Here is a 25,786-nt window from a genome sequence, read left to right on the forward strand (position 1 = left end):
GGGCGCTGAACGATGTGTGTTAGCGCTTCAACAGAGCGGTGTGTCCCTTCCCGGATTGCAAGTTCCAACATTTGTGTTCCGCCTGCAGGCAAAACCATCCCGCAACCAAGTGCCCCAAAAAAGGGGGGAAGGGCGGCGCCCAGAAAACAGCAATAGTTTTGGACGTGCCCCGACTCCGTTGCAAGTTGATGCGATGCTGCCATGGCTACATCGATATCCGTGGAGAAGGGCGGCTGCCACACTGGAGCAAGGGTTTACGGGGGGATTTCTCGTGCCATACCTGGGGTGTGTAGAGGACAACTGGGTTCGGAATTCCGAGTCGGTGGCCCGGTTACACGAAGTGGTGCGCAGCAAGCTGCAGGAGGAAATCCGTCTGGGCAGGATCGTGGGTCCGTTCGCAGAGCGGCCGTTTTCACCTTTCATGCTGTCACCGCTGACGGTGATTCCCAAGAAGGCACTGGGAAAATTCTGGCTCATACATAACCTCTCATTTACGGACGGCAGGTCAGTGAATGCAGGCATTCCCAAGGAATGTTGCACAGTGCAGTATACATCCTTCGACAGCGCGGTGAGGCTGGTGCAACGTTGGGGGGGGCGGGGGCACGGCTAGTAAAAGAGCAGCCTTCCGACTGTTACCCGTGCATCCGTCGGCCTTTCCAGTGCTAGGCTTTCACTTCGATGGGTGTTACTACTTCGACCGGTGCATGCCCATGGGTTGTGCCATATCCTGTGCATATTTCGAATGTTTAAGCTCCTTTGTTCACTGGGTGACGGTACAGCGGGCCGGGCTGGATAGTGTCGTACATTATTTGGACGATTTTCTGTTCTTGGGTTCTCCGGACTGCCAGGATTGTAAGCGGTTGTTGGAGACCTTTTGCGCAGTGGCCAAGGATTTTGGCATCCCACTGGCGGGGGAAAAAACGGAGGGGCCAGCCCAGGTTATCACGTTTTTAGGCATCAAGATTGACACAGTGCGCATGGTCACCCGGCTGTCAGAGGAAAAGGTAGCACAGCTGGAGAACCGGATAGTCGCAGTAATAAAGGCACGGAAAGCGCCCCTGCAGACTATTCAGGCCTTGTTAGGTAGTCTTAACTTTGCCTGTAAAGTCATACTGATGGGGAGAGCCTTCTCGCGACGTATGGCTGCGGCAACAGCAAAAGTGGCGGGTCCGCACCATTATGTCCAGATATCCGCAGGGGTGCGTCAGGACCTGCGCATGTGGGTAGACTTCCTTTCGACATTTAATGGTACGTTGGCCATCCGTGGGCAGGAAGTGTCCACGATTGACCTAGAGTTGTTCTTGGATGCGGCTGGGGGGGCTGGGATTTGGGGTGTATTGCGGGGGGGGGGGGCTGGTGCGCGGCCCCTTGGCCTGATAGCTGGGTCAGAACCGGGATCACCAGGAACATCACCTTCTTGGAATTGTTTCCGTTAGTAGTGGCCTGCGAGCTGTGGCCAGAGAGGTTGTGCAATCGAAATATTGTAGCCTGGTGCGACAATCAAGGAGTGGTAGACGTAGTTAATAAGCAGGTGGCAAAGTGTCTGCAGGCGAATGCCTTGATGCGTGAGCTAGTCCTACGATGTCTCTGATTAAATATTCACTTGAGAGCCCGCCATGTTCCCGGAATTGAAAATAGGTTGGCTGATGCCCTTTCTCGTTTCCAATTCCAGACCTTCCGGACCCTGGCCCCAGGGGTGGACGCGGCAGGTCAGCCGATGCCGGTTCAGCTCTGGCAATTAGGAGACCCGAAGTATGGGAGTTGCTGAAGGCCTCGGTGGCACCAACCACATGGTCTGCATATATACTCGGTTTTCGCGCTGTGATGGAATTCTTACAAAGCCAAGGTGGGTCACCGGACGGGGGCACTGACGAGTTGTTAGCGGCATATGTGGCATATGAGCGGGTGCGGGGGAGTTTACGCGGCTATGCGGCGGCTAGCGGGTTTTACTTTTTTCAGTAAGGCCCTGGGCTGGGGCCAACCACAATCCCGTTTTTTGGTGCATGGCTCACTAAAAGGCTGGGCGCAGTCCAATCGGTGGGTGGGTGACGCACGTAAGCCAATCACGTATGCGCTATTGTTGGGTATTCTGCACACCTTGGACGGGATAACTTCCACAGACTACAAAACGAAGTTATTTTGTGCAGAATACTCATTAACCTTTTACGGGGCCTTTCGCGTGGGGGAATTAGTCGAGAGGTGACGGGCGGTGGTGGCGGTGACAGGCGTGTTGCGGCAGTGCGTTGAGATTGCAGAAGGGGAGCTCTGCATACGGTTGTTGCGATCCAAAACTGACCAGATGGGGAAGGGAAGCACTATAGTGTTGAAGAAAGCGATGGGTTTGCAGGCCTGTTCGGTGGGGTTGTTGGAGGACTATCTCAGGGTACGGCCAGAGGGCCCCCCTTCGTTGTTCATGCATGTGGGTCGGTTCTCACACGGTACCAGTTTGCGGCCATTCTGCGCAGGTGTCTGGTCAGTTTGGGCGAGGATCCTTCGCGGTTTGGCACTCATTCCTTCAGAATTGGGGCAGCGACGAGTGCTAGCCGCGCGGGCCTGGGAGAGGCAGCCATACAGGGCATTGGCAGGTGGACTTCTGGGGCTTTTCAGACATATATTCGGCCTTGCTGAGTTGAGGGGGGTGGAAGTAGGAAGCGGATGTCCGCCCCCCCTCCAGTCTCTACAGAGGCTTTTCACCTGTTGTATGCTTTTCTGCCTGTCTAGCTGTCGGGGTTGTAGACATGTTTGTGCATACCCAACTCGTGCTGCCCATCTTCCCTAGATGCCGGCGGTTTGACATGCAGGGTATAGATTATCGGGCATTCCTTCATCCATTGGACGAGCAGCAGGGCGGCCCGGAGGCCGGGCGGAATGCATTTACGCTTGGCGCAACGAGGGATCTGGCTTTCCTGGTGGGGACAGCGAGGCATGCGGTGGCAGCAATTGGTGCCTTTGTTGTACCGCCTGCGAGACATGACCCATCACCCTTGGCTGCTGTTGATACATCTGGGTGGTAATGAAGTGGACAGCTGGACAGGCAAGAAGCTCATAGATTCAATCAAGGATGACTTGCGATTGGTGATGGCCTGGTTTCCGTCCACGCGGGTGGCGTGGTCGGACATTACACCACGACCAGCCCATCTCCCGGCGCACAAGTGGCAACGGGGCTTGAACAAAGTAAATAGACAGATCGGAGTGTGGGTAATGGCAATGGGGGGCTGCCAGATCAAGCATACGTGGGTGGACACTCGGTGTGCGGGCTTATTTGCTTGAGATGGGGTGCATTTGTCAGCGGTGGGGTTGGATCTATTCTTAAATGATGTGCAGGAATGTATTGAAGGCAGCAGTTTGGAGAGATCTCACTAGGGCGCAGCTTGTGTGTGTGGGGGGGGCTCTGCGATGCAAAATCCCTCCCCCGGTGGCAAAAAACCCGAGCTATAGGGACAAGGCTCAGGGGGTGAGCCGGTGCAGAAGTGGGTCAGGTGACCCGGTGGAATGTATGGAGGTCCACACAGGCCTTGGCTCTTGCTGGAGTGGCGGAGTCGGATGAGGCCGGCTGGAAGGAGGCCACTTGCTGTCAGGGCAAGCGGTGGTGGAGGGCAGCGGCTGCTGCGGTGTGTCTGTATAATTGTAGCTCGGGAGAAGGGGTTGTTATATAATTGTTAATTAAGCGATGTTAATAAAGCAAGCTGCGGCCTGTGTTATCCCACACTGGTGTTTGTATTATTTGGACGAGGCGAAAGGAAAAAGGGGGTGCGGGGGGAAGGGTCAATTAGCCGGATATAGGGGTACCGGCTCCAAGGATTATGAAAGGGCTGAGAGCTTGTCTTGACGGGCCCCGTTAAACGAGGTCCGGGACCCGTCGGGACAGCTAGGCGCAGCGGAAAGGCGGGGCTGAGCGCGTGCGACGTCCACAGGCTCTGGGGTGAACAAGGAGGCAAAAGTTTGGTAAGGAAAAGGGGAGGGGGCGGGCTTAGCAGGACAGACAGCAGCTAATAGGCTGGGAGGGGAAAAAGGGGAAGTCCTGGGGTAGAGGTTAAAAGGGGGCCTGCACGAGGATCAGGGCGTTTTCCCTGATCCTCGGAGGCGGTTGCCCTCCCTCCCTCCCTCATAGGTTAGTTATGTGCAAAGAGCTGTTGCTGTTGTTTGTTTGACTTTTGTTGCAGGTGGAGGAGGATTCTGTCGCAGCGGGAAAAACACAACGAGCTACAGGGACAAGGCTTAGGGGGTGAGCTGGTGCTGAAGTGGGTCGGGTGACCTGGTGGAATGTGTGGAGGTCCACACAGGCCTTGGCTCTTTCTGGAGTGGCGGAGTCGGATGAGGCCGGCTGGAAGGAGGCCACTTGCTGTCAGGGCAAGTGGCGGTGGGGGGCAGCGGCTGCTGCAGTGTGTCTGTATAATTGTAGCTTGGGAGAAGGGGTTGTTATATAATTGTTAATTAAGTGATGTTAATAAAGCAAGCTGCGGTCTTTGTTATCCCACACTGTTGTTTGTATTATTTGGACGAGGCGAAAGGAAAAAGGGGGTGCGGGAGGGGGGGCAATTAGCTGGATATAGGGGTACCGGCTCCAAGGATTATTAGAAAAGGTTCAAAGATGAGCGACCAAAATGATAAAGGGGATGGAACTCCTCCCGTGTGAGGAAAGGCTAAAGAGGTTGGGGCTCTTCAGCTTGGAAAATAGACGCCTGAGGGGGTATATGATTGAGGTCTGGTGTACAAAATCCTGAGTGATGTAGAATGGGTAAAAGTGAATCAATTAGTCACTCTTTCAAAAAGCACAAAGACCAGGGGACACTCAATGAAATTACATGAAAATACTTTTAAAACAAATAAGAGGAAATATTTTTTTCACTCAAAAAATAATTAAACTCTGGAACTTGCTTCCAGAAGATATGGTAACAGTGGTTAGTGTATCTGGGTTTAAAAAACATTTGGACAAGTTCCTGGAGGAAAAGTTCATATTCAGTTATTGAGATAAACACGGGGAAGCCACTTCTTGCCCAGGGATTGGTAGCATGGAATGTTGCTACTAACTGGGTTTCTGCTTGGTACTTGTGACCTGGATTGGCCACTGTTGGAAACAGGATACTGGGCAAGTCACTTAACCCTCCATTGCACTAGCAGGTGCCTAGCCAGACCTCATATTTTTGGGGAGGGGGCCTGAGCCCAAAGTGGAGGGGCACAAATTTTTGCCTTGCTCTCTACCCTTCCCCCCCCCCCCCCCCCCCCCCCCATTCTCTGCCTCCCTACAACTCCACAAACCTGAGCTGGTGGGGGTTCCCAAGCCCCACCAGTGGAAGCCCTCCTCCATGTGAAGCCTGGCAGGTGGCGGTGTTTTTCTTGGGCTGCTGCCACCCTGGACGCCCCCTCCCCCCACCTACATATGTTTGTTTTTTGTGAAACTGAGCATTCAGGGAGGAGGCCTGCCCCCTGCACATGCTTGGTTTTCATGCATGTACCAGGGGCAGGCCTCCCTGGCTCATGCTCAGTTTCATAACAATCAAGCATGTGGGGGACAGGAGGGAGGTGGCATATGGTGGCCTAAGAAATGTGCTGCCAACTGCCAGGGTTCTCATGGACAAGAACTTCTGCTGGTGGGGCTTGGGGACCCCTCGCTAATCAAAGCAGGAGAAAGCACTAGTATTCTACATTCTTAGCGTGGAAACGGTGCTTTTCATATAGATGTAAGATTATAGAATTAGGGGGATAGTTCACAATATTTCCAAAGAGCGTGCACTGTTATCAGAAACTGACAAAATAGACAGTAAAACCTGGATTAAATGGAAATTCCTGTAACTGACATGGCAAATAACAGGATAGGAATATTTTCTGACTGCTCATCCCTAATTGGTGCTATTCCATTTCTCTTTCCAATCAGCACCGATAACAGAGCAGACCGCACAAACCAGTAGGCACAGAGTAGTAGAGCAATTTATTAAAGCAGTAGAACTAAAAACAGTGCCAGATGTGGCCATGTTACACCCAAGGAGGTTTAATTGACAGGAGATAGTGAAAGTGTGCTTGACCCATTCTGGCCTGAAGCCAGTGGGTGGCGCTTGCTGCCGCACAAAGTAATATATTTTGAGTGTATCAAGAAAGCGGCTGCTTTGTGGGGAAGCAATTAAAACTTCCTTGTATGTAGACAGCTTCAGCCTTGTCATGTGACGCCATGTCCTGTCAATCAATCCTCGGGACCTATGTAAGGATGCATCAGGGTCAAATAACTGTTAGACAAACATAATTGAAATGAAAGACTAAGGACCCTGTTTACTAAGGTGCGTTAGTGTTTTTAGCGCACCTACACTTAGCACGCGTGCTAATCATGTAGACGCCTATAGGGATTTTGTAGGCACGTACATGGGTAACATGCGTACATGGTTAATGTGCGTTAAAAACATTAATGCGCCTATAATGCTGCTTAGTAAACAAGGACCTAAATTATAAAAACCAAATAATATAAGACTAAATCAATAATAATTTAAGGACATACATAAAATTAAACCATAAAAGCAGGACCATAAATAGTGACTAAAAGACCAAACCAGCTGCTTGTTTTAAACAATAATAACATACAAATGTATACATGCAATTGTAATATTTCTTTATTTAAATCTACATTTAACAGATTCCCTCCCCTGTGGGCCAACACTTTACAGGACCAGAACACTGCACCAGTGATTTCACAGTAAGAATCCTGAAAGGTAACTTTAAAACAATACAGGAACATAAGACCTTTGAAGTCAGAATGATTGAATATTTTGACACTCAACAGACAAGACTTAACAAGGATCTGGGTTTTCTAGCCCATTATAAGCCATAAAGTTGTATTTCTCTGTTTATCACTCTCCTCTCAACTACCCACACCCATCCTGTTAGACTATCAATGAAATGAAATGCTTTGATGCACTCATGCATACCTCCTACCCACCCCCACCTTGCTAGACTGTCATTGAAATGCTTTGAAGCTTCACTTATATATAATATCAACTAACACATTTGCTTATTTCCGATCTGACGAAGAAGGGCAACCTTCGAAAGCTAATCAAGAAATGTATTAAGTTATGTCCAATAAAAAAGGTATCATCTTATTTTCTTTTCCATGTTTTATTTTGTTTGATTTCTATGACAGATAAAAGGAACCTGATATAGCAACTCTCTATCTACTTGATATTTAAAGTAAAATGGCCACTAAAACAGCACTTAGGTGGCTATTTGCCAGTTAGTGGCTTAAAGATAGCCAGTTATATTGCACAATATAACCGGCTATCTGCCGATTTTAAAAGGCAGACCAGCCAAGCTTGGCAGCCACAATAGGTGAAATAACTTTGGCCAGTCTGACTTTAACTGGCCAGCGCTGAATATCAGCTTGGCCGGTTAAAGTTAGACTGGCCAAAGTTAAACCAGATATTCAATGCTGGTCACCAGAAACAGCCCAGCATTGACTATCTAGGGAACTGAGGAACTGAGTTCGATTCCCGGCACAGGCAGCTCCTTGTGACTCTGGGCAAGTCACTTAACCCTCCATTGCCTGCCGCATTGAGCCTGCCATGAGTGGGAAAGTGCAGGGTACAAATATAACAAAAAATAAAAATAAAAAAAATATCTGGGTTTAGCGCGGACCGTGGGAGACATGCCTGCTATCTCCCGCTGTCTGAATATCAGAGCCTATGTTGCTCATTTTCAGAAGATCTTTTTCCAAGACCATCCTTTCAGTGATGAAATCAGGTGATGTATTCTTTTTTTTTTTTTTTTTTTACTTTGGAGAGGCAACATACATAGGTTAGAAGAATTTCACCTTTGGCTAAATACATGAGATAGCAACTTGAAGTTTAAAATGCAGTATGACTCAGAACAGATTTCTTATCTAGATATTGTCATTTTCCTTTTGCCTTCTCTACAGAAGTATGAGCTGTTCTTTTATATGATTGGAAAATAAATCAAAGAGATTTTTCTTCATTTTGGACTCTGGCCTTTTTTCTGTTTAAGCTCACTATATTTGTTCCCTGTTGAGGTGCCATTCGGTTGTGAGAGAAAGATCACAGCAGGAAAGGAAGAAAAAAAAGTTCCTACTGCAGGAGCACAAAAGGATCTCCCCCCCCCCCCCCCCCCCCCCCCCAAGGATTTATACTATGGATATGGGTGTCAAGGCACAGCAAGAATGGATTGGATTGGATTTATTCATTTGATATACCGCTACATACTACCGTGTCTAAGTGGTTTACAACAAAATCATAAACATACATCATATGTCTCTTCATATTTCTTCTGAATCTCTTCATAAAGGCGGTTAATAAATCCCAATAAATAAATAAATCATACAGAAAACTATATTTTCAGGAATCAACTAAAATATTACTGAAACAGTAGAGTCTTTAAAGCTTTTTGAAAGCACAGTGGTTAGAAGCACTGCTGTAATACAATTGGATAATCTCAATGACTATGAAGCAGATATTGAGTTGCACATGAGGGAAAAGTCTCAACTACTATGGCTATTATTGCACATGAGTGTTCATTGTATAGCACATAGAAAAAGTCATCATAGACTTGAAAACCCTCTAGTATATAATAAAAATTTTTTTTAGATTTTATATATCAATATGTGTGTGTGTCTACTTAGACTTGAAACTCTGTGATCATATCAAAATATATCAAAAAAATGGTGATATCAAAAATATATCCAAACACCATCACTTATCTTATCCAGAATATATCCGCCTCATTAGAACGACATCGTTCCAATATTCTGGATAAGATAAGTGATGGTGTTTGGATATATTTTTGATATCACCATTTTTTTGATATATTTTGATATGATCACAGAGTTTCAAGTCTAAGTAGACACACACACATATTGATATATAAAATCTAAAAAAATTTTTTATTATATACTAGAGGGTTTTCAAGTCTATGATGACTTTTTCTATGTGCTATACAATGAACACTCATGTGCAATAATAGCCATAGTAGTTGAGACTTTTCCCTCATGTGCAACTCAATATCTGCTTCATAGTCATTGAGATTATCTAGTACAGTCAGCAGAGAATCTGTTAGGCATTTTGTAATACAATTGGAGCCAATTCAGGAAGAACAGAATTAGAAACTAATGTAGAAATGTGTCCAGGTTAGAAAGAGAGAAACAAGGGTACAACAAAGGGATGACAAGGATCTACACTGAATTAATCTATTAAACTGTACCAATGAGTCAGTTATACGAAGGACTACAGTACCCCCCCCCCCCCCCCCATTAAAAAAAACAACAAATCACAAAAACCCAGAAAACTCAAGGGTTTGATTTAAGCCATGGGGTTGAACCATATTCATTTTGAAAATCAGTCTTTGTTCTTCTTGCAATAATCTTTTACCGACATTGCCACCATGCTATGATAGTCATAACTTTTCGTACACAAATTTCAGTTGTTCAAGCGAGAAGATTGCAGTGTTCCACTATAATTTTACTATAATTTCTGTGCATATATATTGTTTATAGGTGTATTCCATGTCATAGAAGCCGACTCTGTGGGTGCTGTGGGTGCTTGAGCACCCCCAATATTTAGAAAATTGCTTGTAGCGGTCCGGTGAGGGGTTATTTCCATTGGGCTTAGCACCCCCAATAATTTTGAAACGTTGGCTCCTATGTTCCATGTCCCTATTACAAGGACCAATGTACCCCCAATGCAGGCAGTCAACAGGCAAAACATGTTGGACTCTTACGAGAATGTCTATATCAAAAGTTGTTTTTCTAATAAACTTTTTTTTAAGTTGACGGGCACTGGTTTGTTTTCTTGGCTGTTTCTTCTTTAGCATTTGGACTTTGGTTGCATATTTTCTGTGCCTCATCTTGTCTTGGATTCTATTTAAAACGTGAAGGGGCATTTTCGATATGATGTCTAAGTTGGACTTTGGATGTTTTGAGCCAGATTCTATATATGGCACCTAGATGTAAGCCAATCAGCGGTTTTAACAGCACTAATTGGCAATTATCAGAATGTATGCACGGAAATCGCTAAGCATATTCTATAAAGAACTGCGCCTAAATTGTAAAGTGCACAGTTCAAAATAAATGTGCGTAGTTTAAAAGGGGTGTGTTTATGGGCGTTTCATGGGCTTGCCAAAATTTCAGCATGAAGTTACGGAATATGGGTCATTATGCCTAAATCTATGTTTATGTATTTACTCCAGGTTTTTATTGGCGTAACTGGGCGTGCGTAGATTTAGGTGCTACGGTATGAATGGTATTATATAAGCCATGCCTAAATCTTATAGAATACGCTTACATCCACGTGGATTTCTTACACGCCATATATAGAATCTTGCCCTTTGTGCTAAACTTCCCATGACTCTCTAATTTCCTCAGGAGTCTTTTATGAGATACTTTGTCAAATGCCTTTTGAAAATCCAGATACACTATCCAGCTCACTTTCGAAAGAGAAGGGCGGTCATATTCTGACCCAAATTGGGAGATGGCCGCCCTTCTCCCATGGGCACCCAAATTCGTATAATCAAAAGCCGATTTTGGTCGCCCCCAACTGCACTCCGTCACGGAGACGAACAAAGTTCCCGGGGGCATGTCGGAAGGGTAGCAAAGACGGGACAGGGGCGTGCCGGGGTGTGCTTAAGAGACGGGTGCCCTCGGGCGATAATCGAAAAAAGAAGGGCATCCGAAAATTTGGTCCGCTTTATTTGGACCCTTTTTTCACGACCAAGTCCCAAAAAAGTGCCTGAACTGCCCAGATGACCACCGGAGGGAATCGGGGATGACCTCCCCTGACTCCCCCAGTGGTCACCAACCCCCTCCCACCAAAAAAAAAAACTTTAAAACTTTTTTTGCCAGCATGTATGCCAGCCTCAAATGTCATACCCAGTTCCATCACAGCAGTTTGCAGGTCCCTGGAGCAGTTTTTAGTGGGTGCAGTGCACTTCAGGCAGGTGGACCCAGGCCCATCCCCCCCTACCTGTTACAGTTGTGGTGGTAAATGGGAGCCCTCCACCCCCCCCCCCAAAAAAACCCACTGCACCTACATCTAGGTGCCCCCTTCACCCATAAGTGCTATGGTAATGGTGTTGGGTTGTGGGGAGTGGGTTTTGGGGGGGATTTGGGGGGGATTTGGGGGGGCTCAGCACCCAAGGTAAGGGAGCTATGCACCTGGGAGGTATTTTAATGTTTTTTTTAAATTTTTAAACGTGCCCCCTAGGGTGCCCAGTTGGTGTCCTGGCATGTGAGGGGGACCAGTGCACTACGAATCCTGGCCCCTCCCATGACCAAATGCCTTGGATTTGTTCGTTTTTGAGATGTCCAGCTTCGGTTTCCATTATCGCTGAAAACCGATGCCGCCCAGCTCAAACCTGCCCAAATCCTAGGCAGTTGGCCGGCACCAACCGTATTATCGAAACAAAAGATGGACGCCCATCTTTTTCGATAATACGGTCTGTCCCGCCCCTTCGCGCGCCCATCCTCGGAGATGGGCGTCCCCGTTCTATTATGCCCCTCCACATCAACCAGCTCACCTTTATCTTCATATTTGTTCACCCCTTCAAAGAAATGTAGTAGATTGGATAGGCAAGATTTCCCTGCACTAAATCCATGTTGGCTTTGTCTCATTAATCCATGCTTATGTCATTTTGTTCTTTATAATAGTCTCTACCATTTTGCCCCACACTGACATCAGGCTCACCAAACTATAATTCCCCGGTTCAACTCTGGAACCCTTTTTAAAAATTGGCATTACATTGGCCAGCTTCCAATCTTCTGGTACCATGCATGATTTTAAAGATAAATTACATGTTACTAACAATAGCTCTGCAAGTTCATTTTCTCTTTTTTTCATTATTTTTATTAAATTATATATATTATACAACTCATAGAGCAATAATACAAGAAATTGGAAATGCCACATAATAATACTTAATATTGTATCTAGGAAATAATTAGTAAATTAATGCTACCCAGGTAGCCTACTCCAAGCTGTCTTACAGTGTTTATCTGTGTCTAGACAATAACATTAATCTCTTCTTTAGACAGCAAAAAGTCTTCTAACTGCTTGGGGTCAAAAAATTTTAATTATTTAGACTGAAATAATATGTGGCATATACAAGGAAATTTAAGTACAAAATTTGCACCTAATGCCAAAGTCCTTGGGCGCAAAACCAAAAAGGCTTTACGCCTTTTCTGTGTTTCTCAAGACAAATCTGGATAAATTCTTATTTTAGACCCAAGAATACAGAATCCAAATGACGAAAGGAAAATCTCCGTACTGCATCTCGATCAATCTCCAGGGCAAAGGAAACCGCCAAAGTAGTAGTTCTCTGAGTAATTACCTCTAATGAGGATTCCAAGAAAGATGTGAGGTTCATAACATCTCCTACTTGGGTTTAAGAAGTTCCACGCAAAGATTTTACGTTAAGTTTGTAAATATCTTGCCCGAGTTATAGGAGGCAGAGAATCCCCAGCCATACCTAGTATTTCAACCAAGTATTTTTTAACCATCTCTATAGGTGTAATTAAAGGTGATCCAGGAAAATTCATTAGCCTCAAATTAAGCCTCCTGGATTGATTTTCTAAGTATTCTAAACGGCGAAAGGTAAAGTTTCTTTCTTTAATTGAGACTTGTCCACAGATTCTAATTGTTGAATTTTCTCATCTAAAAGTTTCAATTCAGAGGATTGTTGAGCAGTTACCTTTGCCTGGATAATGGCTGCTTCAGACAATACCTTAATTTCACTAGTATTTTTAGTTATCAATACTTGTAAAGAAGATTGAATGTTAAATGTCAGGTCCCAGAATGACTCTATTGTCACTATGGCTGGTTTTGATATAGTCCCCGAAGAAAAAACAGGAAGGGGAGCATCAATAGACTCACTATCTGTGATGGCAATATTTCTATTGCTAGTTGTTCTTCCAGCCTGGTGCTCCTAGCTGTTTCTCCCAGCGTGGGCAGGTTTCCTCCCTGCACATTCAGGTCCCCTACATTCGGAGTCTGAGCTGCCAGACTTGACTCCACGCTGTCCCTTCCTGGCTGGGGGGGAGCCGCACGATGGAATGAGGCTCAAGGAAACCCCGTCGACACTGCTGGCCACTGATCCAAGGTCGTCTGGTGGTGGAGTTGGGGCCCGGTGGAGGTTGAGGGGTTCTCCCGCATCTTCCCTCTCCTTTTCCCCATTGTCTGTGGGGGTCCGGAGCCTCTCCTAATAGCGCTTCGATCAGGTAACTGGGTGCATCTGGTGCGATTAAATGCTATGCTGCCATCTTGGATCTCACACCGCAAGTTCATTTTTCAATTTTATCAGTACCATATCTGGCATTGGTATCTCACCCAAATCTTGCTCAGTGAAGACGGAAGCAAAGAATTTATTTAATCTCTCTGCTATGGCCTTGTCTTTCTTGATTGTCCCTTTTACTCCTCTGACTTCTAGTGGTCCAACTGATTCTTTTGCCAGCTTCTTGCTGCAAATATACCTATAAAAGATTTTACTATATGTTTTTGCTTCCAATACAGTCTTCTTTTTAAAGTCTGTCTTTGCCTTTCCTATCAGCGCTTTGCACTTGACTTGCCATTTTTTATGCTGTTTCCTATTATTTTCAGTCAGATCCTTCTTCCATTTTCTGAAGAATTTTCTTTTAGCTCTAATAGATTCCTTCACTTCACTTTTTAACCATCCTGGCTGTCATTTGGCCTTCTTTCCTCCTTTTTTAATTCATGGAAGGGCTTTCAGGATGGTACTTTTGAACAGCATCCATGCCTAATGTAAGTACATTTTTGACCTTTGCAGCTGCTCCTCTAAGTTTTTTTTTTTTACCATTTTTCTCATTTTATCATAGTCTCCTTTTTGAAAGTTAAATGCTAATATATTAGATTTCCTGTTTGTACTTACTCCAGAGCTTATATCATGTTAGGACCACTATTGTCAAGTGGTCCCACCTCCACTACCTCCTGCACCAGGTCATGCACTCCACTAAGGACTAGGTCTAGAATTGTTCCCCCACTTGTACTTCAGACTCCTATGCGGGAACAAAATTCTTCAGTGCCAGGACTCTAAGTTACAGGCATACAGTTTAGCTGCCTTTGTTCCATCACTGCTGCCTGGTCTCATATGGCTTATCCTGCTGCATGCTGCATCCAAACAGTATTGATGCTGCTTTATCACTCTGCCAATGTGCAGGAGTATTCCTGAGAATGATAGTGCCGCTTTACTCCTTTCAAACTGTATTGATGTTCTTCCTGAGAATGCTAGTGCCATTTTATTCCTCTCAAAGTACACTGGTTTTCTACCTAAGAATGCTAGTATCATTTTACTCCTATCAAAGTGCCCTGGTGTTCTTCCTGAGAATGTTAGAGTTGTATTACTCCTCCAAAAGTGCCTTGGTGTTCTTCCTGACCAGGTTGGCACAATTCTACCCCCCTCAAAGTGCCCTGGCGTTGTTCCTGAGAACGTTAGTGCCATTTTATTCCTCTCAAAGTGCCCTGGTGTTGTTCCTGAGAATGTTATTGCCAATTTTATTCCTCTCAAAGTGCCCTGGTGTTCTTCCTGTGAACATTAATGCCATTATACTCCTCACAATGTGCCCTGGTGTCCTTTCTGAGAACGATAGTGCCATTTTATTCCTCTCAAAGTGCCCTGGTGTTCTTTATGAGAACATTAGTGTCGTTTTGTTCCTCTCCAAGTGCCTTGGTGTTCCTCCTGAGAACATTAGTGCTGTTTTACCCTTTTCAACGTGCTCTGGTTTTCTTCCTGAGAATGTCAATGCTGTTTTATTCCTCTCAAAGTATGTTAATGTTCTACCTGAGAATGTTAGTCCTGTTTTACTCCTCTCAAAGTGCCTTGGTGTTCTTCCTGAGAATGTTACTGCTGCTTTACTCTTCCCAAATTGTGTTGATGTTCTACTTGAGAATGTTAGTCCTGTTTTACTCTTCTCAAAGTGCCTTGGTATTCTTTCTGAGAATGTTACTGCTGCTTTACTCCTCCCAAAGTGTGTTAATGTTCTACCTGAGAACATTAGTGTTGTTTTACTCCTCTCAATATTCCATGGTGTTCTGCCAAATTCTTTACTGCTTTGCCACCTTCCCCTATGTTGGAGTGGTTATTCCACTCTTTATGCAGTTTTTCTCTTCTGAAAGTGGCTTTTCGTAGTCTTTCTGCTCCTGTTAGTACCCTTTGCCCCTCCTCTTGTGCTACAGGGTGTTACTCGTGATGACTTATGGTGCTGTTGCTCCTGTTATATATAGTTGACTGCCAGCATATTTTAAACAGATTTCATTGGGCAATTGCAGTCTTCAGATATACTGCCGAATTGTAGACTGGATACAAGCTGATTTAGATAAATTTGATTGGAGAACTAGGAAAATTGATGACAATAAATCATGCCCTACACCCACAAAGTGACATTGATAGATTATATATGCCAAGGACTAAAGGAAGCAGAGGCTTGTTACAAATGAAGCAAACTGTGGAAAAAGAAATGCATGGTCTGAATGAGAACATTATGAAAAGCAAAGAGCCCATGTTAATTGAAGTTTGCTAAGAAAAATTGCTGAAAACATCAGAATTGAAAATAGAATATAAAAGCAAGAAACAGAATACAGGTTCGGCGACTGGAAAGATAAGTCACAGCATGGTGAATACATAAAAGATATTGATGGAAAATGTGACAAAAACTATCATGGCAATTGCTGAAAATTGGAGTATTGGAACACTTAAAAGAAACTGAAGGAATGAACAGCAGCCCAAGAACCATCCTTACAAACGTTTTAAATTTAAGATTGAAACATTTTCAAATTGCAACAAATGCCAATTATGCAAAGTCAAAGTTGAAACTAGCCCATCTAATCACTGTCTAAAGCAAAATAGCCCAAATGACTGCAAACAATGTTACGATTAAATGGTTAAATTCATTCATTAGAATTTCTGCAGAAAAAGTGGTTTTACTCTGTGAATTAGTAACTGGTTAAAAGATAGAAAACAACGAATAGGTATTCTACCCCCACAATTTGTGAACACTGCATTGTTGGATTGTAGTTTGTGCATGTAAGCTGTAGTTCCAGTTCTGAATATTATTGGTCAGTCCCATTTGACCCCTTTTCTCTGAAAGAGATCTTTACTGGTCTGCTGTACTCTACTATAATCAGGATTTGGACATCCATAAGTACGAAAGTCCAGTTTTCAGATGTCCAAAACAAGGATAGAGCTTCTAAAATAACCACCATAATATACCAGGAATTACAAATTTTCCTATTATTACAATATCTGTGTCATAAAAACATACAGAATCTATGGTATCCTTTTAGCGCTAGCAATTACTGGTGAGCTGAATACAAAGAAGCTCATTCAATTGCCGTGGGATTCGTCACATTCAGCGCAAAAATGTTTTCAATTGATGGCAAAATATTGAGTGGAATAGCTGGGAATGAAGCATAATAGATAAAGGTTCCAAATTAGAGATTCTAAATGTTCTAATACGCAAGGTGGCTGGCCTCAGCAAGCTGAGACAGAGAGCAGAGAGTTGGAACCTTTCCTTTCCCAGGGCAGGCACAGAACCCATAGAAAAGAGGAAAACCTCTGGAGGGGTCCCAGTTCTCCAGCTTCATCTTGGAAGTATAGGAGTCAGTTCTTGGGAATGGGCCAGGATGCAGATCTTGCTTAGTAGTATTCTTAACAAGTTGGACCACAGAATCTAGTATGCTTACAAGCTAATTTCCAGGGGGTCATACAAGGTCCTTCCTAGAAAGAAAAAAAAAACCCACCCTGAACATTGCAGTGGTCAGAACATTAATACACCTACTGATTCAGTTTATATTGAGTTCACAATTATCAAATTATATTGCAGAACATAATCTCTTACATAGCTCCCAGCATGCCTTTAGGTTTTGTCATAGTACAGAGACTATGCTATTGGCTCTAACATCTGAAGTAAGATGAAGACTGTGTAATGGGAAAGAGATAATTTTATTACAATGTGATATTTCTGCCGCCTTTGATACAGTGGACCACAATATTTTACTATCTGTGTTATCTGAATTCGGTTTATGTGGTTCAGTTTTCAATTGGTTTGAATTTTATTTAAATAACAGACAATATTTAGTTTTAAAGGATGGCATTTATCCATCGTCTTGGGTTTCTCCTTTTGGAGTTCCCCGAGGTTCTCCCATCTCTTTACTTTTGTAAAATCTATACATGAGTTCTCTTGGACAACTTTCATTATTACCTAATGAGCAGATTCTATCTTACACAGATTATATTCTTTTCTTGCTACCTGTAAGTCAAGCTATTGAGTCTGTTTCTTCCAAAACTCACAGTTGTATAACTAGGATAAAACACTGGTCTGACAGATTCAAATTAAAACTTAATGCTGATAAGACTAAAATTCTGTGCCTAAATCAAGGTGTCCATTTATAGACTTGTCTCCAAAGGCTACATTGGCATAAAAGTAATTGAAGAAATTCTATGACCTGTGTAGTATTTCATTTTATTTGCATTTCACGTTGATCTGATGGCCTACAAGGTTAAGGCTTTACAAATCAATTCCTAATAGAAAAATATGATGATCTTACAAGGACCAAAACAAGCAACAGTCAACACTTTAACCCAAAACACCAGACTGAGCTCTTGTCACATTATCATAGTGTGTCTTGTCTCCTGTCACTCCCCGGGCCCATTTCCTTTTGTGCTCCATAACCCTGCCTGTTATCATCTCCCTTTCCATGATGGTTCCATAAGAAATAATGCCAGTAATTCTGATAAACTGCTGCTACTCAAAAGGCTCCTTAGTTCCATCCTTTTCAGTTTTGTCTCTGGGCCTTAACTCGCTTTCTTTCTATGTTCCTTTAATGAGAGCCATCACAGCACAGGCCATCAAACTATAGTAACTTATTTATTTGGATTGGGTTCCCATCTTTGTTTCAGTTGTTGCTCAAGGTGAGTTACACTCAAGTACAGTACGCATTTCCTTGTCCCTAGAGGGCTCACTGTCTAAGTTTACACCTGAGGCAATGGAGGAATAATGACCTTATTCTATAAATTGTGCACGCAAATTTGGAAAGGCCCGGGATGCTATCTCAGCAACTTGCATTGAGCAATGCCAGATGAAGGGGTTTGGATTCATATTCCCTTCACTGACGATTGATGAGGAAGATGCCCACAAGGAAGCTTTTTTTTTTTTTTACTTTTCTCCAGAGGACCTGCGGTGAGTTAAAGAGGCATTACAAAAATTCAAACATGTGCATAACGATACTTTGAATTGAGTTTCAATTGATAATGAGTGCCTTATATGAGCATGTGACTGATGAAAAAATTATGGCAAATGTTCAACGAAAAGTTACAGCCATGCCATTGGAAGACAACGTTGACGATGAGGAAGATGACGACGATGTTCCTCCTGCTGCTCCATCAAAATTGTCAAAGGCTATAGAAAGCCTTGAGGCGAGTTTGAGATGGCTAGAAACCCAGAATGTAGACAGTGTCAAAATTGTACAGTTACAAAACATTCTTGATTTTACAAGAAACCAACAGTTTGCATTAAGAAAACAGACCATGCTAGATATGTTCCTGTAGTAGTACAGTATTGTAAGTTCCATTAACCTTGTATATACAGTAGCTCAGCCATAATGCACACAGTTGTGTGATGCTGTCTTGGTTTATATCAAATAAATCTTTTGCAAACAGATCGATTTTTGGTTCAATTGTGTTCATGTTCTATTGACCCCACTATAACCTGACTCCTCATTTAATGCAGTGATACTTTATGGATTCCGTTCATTAAGTTATATCGGGGTTCCACTGAATATCTGGAATGCTTTTAAACAATGTGGGTAGTTAAAAAAAAACAACTAACCCCCCCTGTTTACTAAGCCTCGCTAGCGGTTGATATACACTAATGCCAACACAGCCCATCCACTTTGAATAAGCTGTGTTGGCATTGCCGCATGGCAGCCACTAGTGAGGCTTAGTAAACAGGGAACTACGGTGTTTTAATATGACCCGAATGTTGGTGGAAAGATGTTGTGAAAATAAAGTTTTAGCATTCCAAACTGAAATGCTTTTTGTTTGAATAGGAACTGGTTGGGCAGATCATCAGAGACAGATTTACTGAAAAGAGACCTTTATTTTGTAATTTGTTTCATCTTCAGCAATCTGGTTTGGGGTTATTTATGATCATATCGACCTAGTGCATTTGTATCAACTTTTTTCATATTTTATATATTTTAAGATATGTTTTCAATGGAGCATTTTTCTGTTGGGGTTTGTCTCCCCCCCCCCCCCCCCCCCCCATTTTTTTTCTGAGGTCTATATGTATGCACATAGTAATTTTTAGATGTATATCTTAGCATTTTGTAGTCCTTTAATACGCAGCATCATTTTTTGGCTTTATTCTGTTCATTTAGGAGCCCTTTTACAGAGCAACGGTAAGCCCAACGCGGGCTTACCGCTCGATATTTTGGAACTACCGCCGGCCCAATGCGGCTGTCAGCGGTAGTTGAAGATTGAACACGTACTATTTCTGGGGGAAAACCCCTCAGAAATGGTTAGCATGGTGGTAACACAGCAGTAATTGGGCATTGCCGCTCACTGAGGGTTACCATGGCAGCCCCTGTGGCGGTAAGGGCTCCCCACCACATGTCCATGCGGTAACAGTTTTCTTACCACATGACCATTTTGTTTTCGGGGCTTTTTACCCACTGCAGTAAAAAGGGCCCTGGTGCTTGGGAAATATGGCTACCGCAGGGCCCTTTTTCCCGCAGCTTGGTAAAAGGACCCCACTGTTATTTTTGTCACACTTGACATAGTTTATGATAACTACTGGTGATGCTTCCGTGATTGTTTTCTTAAGCACATCAGTTGGTATTATTATATTTTACACATGTTTCTTGGTTGCATTATTTAAAGTGTACTCCTTGCTGTGTTTTCTTTTGCTGATGATTAGTCTCCATATAGTGATTTTTAATGTATTTGACAGTATTTATTTTTTCCATAATTTACAATGATATTTGTGGCACTTTCAGTGGTAAATTTGTCATTGACACGCTTGGTTAGTTTAAATTTTGGCGGGTTGATGACAACATTTGGTGACATCACTGGGGTTTGTTTAATAGAATGCACGTTAGCCAGCATTTTCGCTATACTGCTGCCCACGCAGCCAAGAATCTTTGGAGACATTTGCTAGGTAAGTCATAGCTTTAGTGGTTTTATGATGTTGACCTTAGAGACGTGGAGGGTCATAATCGAAAGGGGCGCCCAAGTTTTCCTCAGGACATCCTCGCAGGACATCCCGGCGAAGGGACGGGGAAACCCGGATTATCAAAACAAGATGGGCATCCATCTTTCATTTCAATAATACGGTTGGGGACGCCCAAATCTCCACATTTAGGTTGACCTTAGAGATGGTCGTCCCTAGAGATGGTTGTCCCCGATTTTCGGCAATAATGGAAACTGAGAACGCTCATCTCAGAAACGACCAAATCCAAGCCATTTGGTCGTGGGAGGAGCCAGCATTTGTAGTGCACTGGTCCCCCTGACATACCAAAACTCCAACCAGCCACCCTAGGGGGCACTGCAGTGGACTTCAGAAATTGCTCCCAGGTGCATAGCTCCCTTACCTTGTTTTAAGCACCCCCCCCCCCCCACACACACAAAATCCACTACCCACAACTATACAACACTACCATAGCCCTAAGGGGTGAAGGGGGGCACCTACATGTGGGCACAGTGGGTTTCTGGTGAGTTTTGAAGGGCTCACATTTACCACCACAAGTGTAATGGGGGGGGGAGGGGATAGGCCTGGGTTCGCCTGCCTGAAGTGCACTGCACCCACTAAAACTGCTCCAGGGACCTGCATACTGCTGTCATGGAGCTGGGTATGCATTTGAGGCTGGAATAGAGGCTGGCAAAAAATATTTTAAAAGTTTTTTTTAGGGTGGGAGGGGGTTAGTGACCACTGGGGGAGTAAGGGGAGGCCATCCCCGATTCCCTCCGGTGGTCATCTGGTCAGTTCGGGCACCTTTTTGAGGCTTGGTCACAAGAAAAAAATGGACCAAGTAAAGTCGCCCAAGTGCTCGTCAGGGACGCCCTACTTTTTTCCATTATCAGTCAAGGACGCCCATGTGTTAGGCACGCCCTAGTCCCGCCTTTGCTATGCTTCCGACACACCCCCATGAACTTTGGTCATCCCCGCAATGGAAAGCAATTGAGGATGCCCAAAATCGGCTTTCGATTATGCCGATTTGGGTGACCCTGGGAGAAGGACACCCATCTCCTGATTTGTGTCGAAAGATGGGCGTCCTTCTCTTTCGAAAATAAGCCTGATAGTGGTATTTACCATTCCAAGTTTTTTATTGGTTTGTTATTTGTTTTGCAGTTTTGTTATGCGTTCTCTTTGAAATTCATTTTGGGAGACACGTGTGAAAACACAAGTGGCTTCGGTAGACATATATATTTCTGTACTTATTTGTTTAGAGGGTGCCTTTTTAACATCACTTCTTTTCAGGTTTTGGACTTGCGGCCCTGTTTACAAAGGCGCGCTAGTGTTCTTTAGCACGTGCTAAAAATTAGCACGCACTGTGTAGGCACCCACAATATTCCTATGGGCGCCTACACAATTAGCACGCACTAAAGAACGCTAGTACGCCTTTGTAAACAGGGCTCTCGGTGTTGTATTTTATTTCTCATTTCATGCTCGGGTTCCGTTTTCATACAACACAATTTGTGTCTGTTTATTCCCTCCCCCCTTTTTAATTTGTCACTTTCTTTTTCTGTTTTTTTTTTTTTGCTATGATATTTTCACACTGGCTCCTCTCCTGCATCTGGTTTCATATGTATATAATCTATTAAACGCTCTTCATTTTTATGTTGACTATTTGCTTGTATATGTTGTAGGGTAGGCTTGAACCTACAAGGCTATCAAAGTGTTTCCTGTTAGGTTGTAGCATGTGTGCAGGTATGTTCTTCTGTTAAGCCAAATTAAAAGGTCCTTTTACTAAGCTGTGGGAAAAAGGGCCCTGTGGTAGCGGCGGGGAATGTTTTCCCCGCGTGCCAAGGCCCTTTTTTCTGCAGTCTGTAAATGCCCCTCCCCCCCAAAAAGGCCACAGTGAGATAACTCTTACCACATGGCCCTGCGGCAGGGAGCTCTTACTGCCATCCACTGAGGTGGCAATAAGGGCTCCCGCGCTAACCCGGTGGTAACCAGGCAGCGTATGGCGATGTCCGATTACCACAGGGTTATCACTGCGCAAGCCATTTCTAGTGGTTTTCTTGTTCCCATGGAAATGGTGCACGCTTGGGGTGGGACTACCGCCAGCAGCTGCGTTGGGCCGGCTTTAGTCCCTGAAGAGCGAGCGGTAAGCCTGCATTGGGTTTCCTGCCACTCTGTAAAAGGACCCCTAAGTAATTCACATTTTTGTACACTTGTAATATACGACCTTTAGACTCTGTGAATGGGATTTTTATAGTTATCATTGGGCTATTATGTTTTATGATTATTTATGTATTACCATCAGGTACTGTGATGCATTCTTTTATTGGTACATTGTATTTGCTTTGTATGTCTGGATTGGCTTTGATCTTTTTTACATTTTATTTTGCACCCATAGGTTCCATTGTTAGTACTGACATATTTTTAGTGTTTTAATTGTTTGTTATTTGTTTATTTAATAGACTCCTGAGGCAAGCCTATTTTATGTTTAAATCTTTTTATTAACGGTAACATAACATATACAATTCTCAAAGCATAACATAGTTACAGAGTGTCATCATCACCGTACATGTTTACATTTTCTCCCCCCCCCCCCTTCCCCTCCCATCTCTCATCCATCTATAAACTCAAACTCCACTCACTTATACTATGGTTCCAGCTGTATGTTTCAACGTTTATATATAAATCTGCTTATTACTGTATATATACCAGTTTCATCAGCTGAATACATGACATCATACTACATGAGGCTTGATACCATTCAGTATGATGTACCACAAAGGACCTTGTTTATGTCAAGTCATTTTAGAAAGCATCTAATAAATTCAGCTTTACGCCATTGTTTGCTTCTGGTCATCTCTACCGATTTGTTTCTGCTAAAAAGAGCTACTACATCAACATGTGCTAATGCCCCTACTGCATTTTATTAGTAAATAGGTCCCTTTGCATAAAATGGCACCTATGGAAGAACAGAACAAAGTATAAAGATCAATGGGACACTCAATGAAATTACATGGAAATACTTTTAAAACAAATAGGAGGAAATATTTTTTCACACAAAAAAAATAGTTCTGGAACCCGTTGCCGGAGGATGTGGTAACAACGGTTAGCGTAACTGGGTTTTTAAAAAAAATTTGGACAAGTTCCTGGAGGAAAAGTCCATAATCTGTTATTGAGATGGACATGGGGGAAGTCACTGCTTGCCCCAGGATTGGGAGCATAGAATGTTGCTACTAAATGGTTTTCTGCCAGGTATTTGTGACCTGGATTGGCCACTGCTTGAAGCAGCATACTGGACTAGATGGACCATTGGTCTGACCCAGTATGGCTATTCTTATGTTCTTATAATGGTTTAAGCAGCAGGCTGAAAACCAGCAGATCCCAGTTCAAATTCCACTGGGGCTCCTTGTGACCTTTGGCAAGTCACTTAGGCTAGTATTCTATAACAGTAGTTCCGCACTGAACTGTCATTATAGAATTTGTGCTTTCCCCCGGATTCTATATATGGCTGCTGTTACCTGGATGTTTGCTTCAGAACATTGGCCTGACTGATTTTATGTAGTATTAATGCTCACGTAATCAATTACATTCTCACTCAGGGAACATTTGCAGTTACTGATGCAACATTCAGTTCCACAGTGCATTTAGTATCTCAGTTACCATGGAACTGCTTCATTGTCTCTCAGTTACTATAGCCTTCCACAGTGCCATTCATTATCCAGAGTAACAACTGTAGTGAAAGCCAGGGATGCTTCCCTTCAATTTTCCTTGCTACAAAATTTCTTTTCAATTGGTCAGCATAGGAACAGTTGTAATATGATGTAAGAGCAGACCACTGGATATAATGCAGTGATAAACAATCCATGTGGCCATTGTCTTTAAAGTAACACAGAGCCACCTGGTTTTACATTATATAAGGGCCCTTTTACTAAGCTGCCCTAAACAGTGGCCAGCGTTATCCCCAGCATGGGTCATTCTCACACGCTGAGGCCACTTGTAACGCAGCAGTAAAATGACCCCATTTTCCTGAATTCCCATTAATGGCCATGGGCTTATTTCCCCATTAGCGTGACCATCAGCGCATGAGCACTTACCAACACCTATTTTCTAGGCAGTAGGGGCTCACATGCTAACTTGCCTCCAACCAGAGCAATCTGTGCTGGAGTCCCCCTGACTCTGCTGTTTTGCTCTGGGCCGTGCCCACAGCTGGAGGTGACATCCCATTGACCCTTCTGTTGACACTGGGACCAAAGCGAATAGAAAAACTAAATGATCAGACAACAAAGGTAGAAAAAAGTATTTTATTCAGAATATATTAATTGGAATATGTCAGCTTTTGGAAATGTGCATCTGTGATATTTTGCATGTAAGTTTCAATTTTTCTTGTATTGCTGCATGCTGAGTCTGACTTCTTGAGGTAACTTTCCAGTTCAGTATTTTGCCTTCATATCTGTTGTCATGTGTTTTTCATGTGTGATCAAGGTGCAGTATCCTGCTAGAGTGTAGTATTTGCAGCCCTTTTTGTTTTGTTTTTTTCCACGAGGTAGTGTATTGGTGTTTTAGAGCCTGGTGTAATTACAGTTCTGCCTTTCCACGCATAAGGTTGTAGCTCGTCCTGTCCTTGGAATTAGTGCTGTTATGGTTTGGTACGGTTATGAGTGTGTTTTTGCACAAGTTTGTGTATAGTGTTTTGCAGTGGAGAGATTGTGTGTCCGCACCTCTGACCCCCCCGGGGTTATGAGAATTGGAACTACTAATTGTAGTGGACCTGAACTGAATAATTTCTGGGGAGGGGGGGGGGGGTTCATGATAGCATTGTGCTTATTTATTTCAATCAGTTGTTCTGTACAAGTTTAGCTTCGTTTGTCTTTATTTGAAATTTCATAAATAAAAAATTTTCTAAAAATTGAATAATCTTATCAATGGGGTGGAGCTGGGGTGGGGGCGGGGCTAGGATGGGGCCCCACCAAATTGGTCTGCACAGGGCCCCACACTTGCTAAGACCGGCCCTGTTCCCAACAAGATAACTCATTGCATAAGGTATGATGTGATACTACATATGCATACTTGATCTTCATTTGTCTTTGCCATTTTCAGGGCATTGGCCTTGCTCTCCAACTCCTAAAGTTGTCATCGACGCCCCGTTCTGGCCCAACAAAATCTGTCAAGCCATGATCAGGGCACAGACCGTGGAAATCTGCCCATTACTGGCTTTGCTTCACAATTACTTGTGTTGCCGTCTAATCACAGCCAAGATTGTTTGGTTCCATGCCTTCTATACAGGATTCCTTTGTGTTTATCCCATATATTTTTGAATTCCTTTACTGTTTTCATCTCCATCATCTCCCTTGGGAGGGCATTCCAAGTATCGACCACTTGATTCCAATCCCAAAATGGCTGCCAGAACCTCCTGCAGTCTTAGCAGTTATTTATCTGAGCAGCGGCCCCTGGCAGGAATGAGTGGGGTTTGTTCCTGCCCCCAGCATTTGAACAACCTAATTCATCTTCATTTATGTAAATAAATAAAAAATAATAATAAATACATGCCGTATGTATCAGAAGTACAGTCCTTCATTGTTTCCATTCTTCTCTCTCATCCAGATTTTTTTGGAG

General features: G+C 43.6%; 1 protein-coding gene and 1 long non-coding RNA gene across 2 annotated transcripts in view; one reads left to right on the top strand and one right to left on the bottom strand.

The window, feature by feature from the left end:
* SLC8A1 (solute carrier family 8 member A1) overlaps positions 1 to 25,786 on the bottom strand; it is an 879,594-nt gene that overhangs the window by 766,814 nt on the left and 86,994 nt on the right. The gene's annotated exons all lie outside the window — the stretch shown is intronic.
* LOC115465449 lies at positions 167 to 22,036 on the top strand. Its single transcript, XR_003941415.1, has 3 exons — positions 167 to 177; positions 16,586 to 16,592; positions 21,950 to 22,036. It is a non-coding gene; the product is annotated as an uncharacterized LOC115465449 (long non-coding RNA).

The sequence above is a fragment of the Microcaecilia unicolor genome, chromosome 3, assembly GCF_901765095.1.
Source record: "Microcaecilia unicolor chromosome 3, aMicUni1.1, whole genome shotgun sequence".
In the NCBI taxonomy this organism is placed as follows: Eukaryota; Metazoa; Chordata; class Amphibia; order Gymnophiona; family Siphonopidae; genus Microcaecilia; species Microcaecilia unicolor.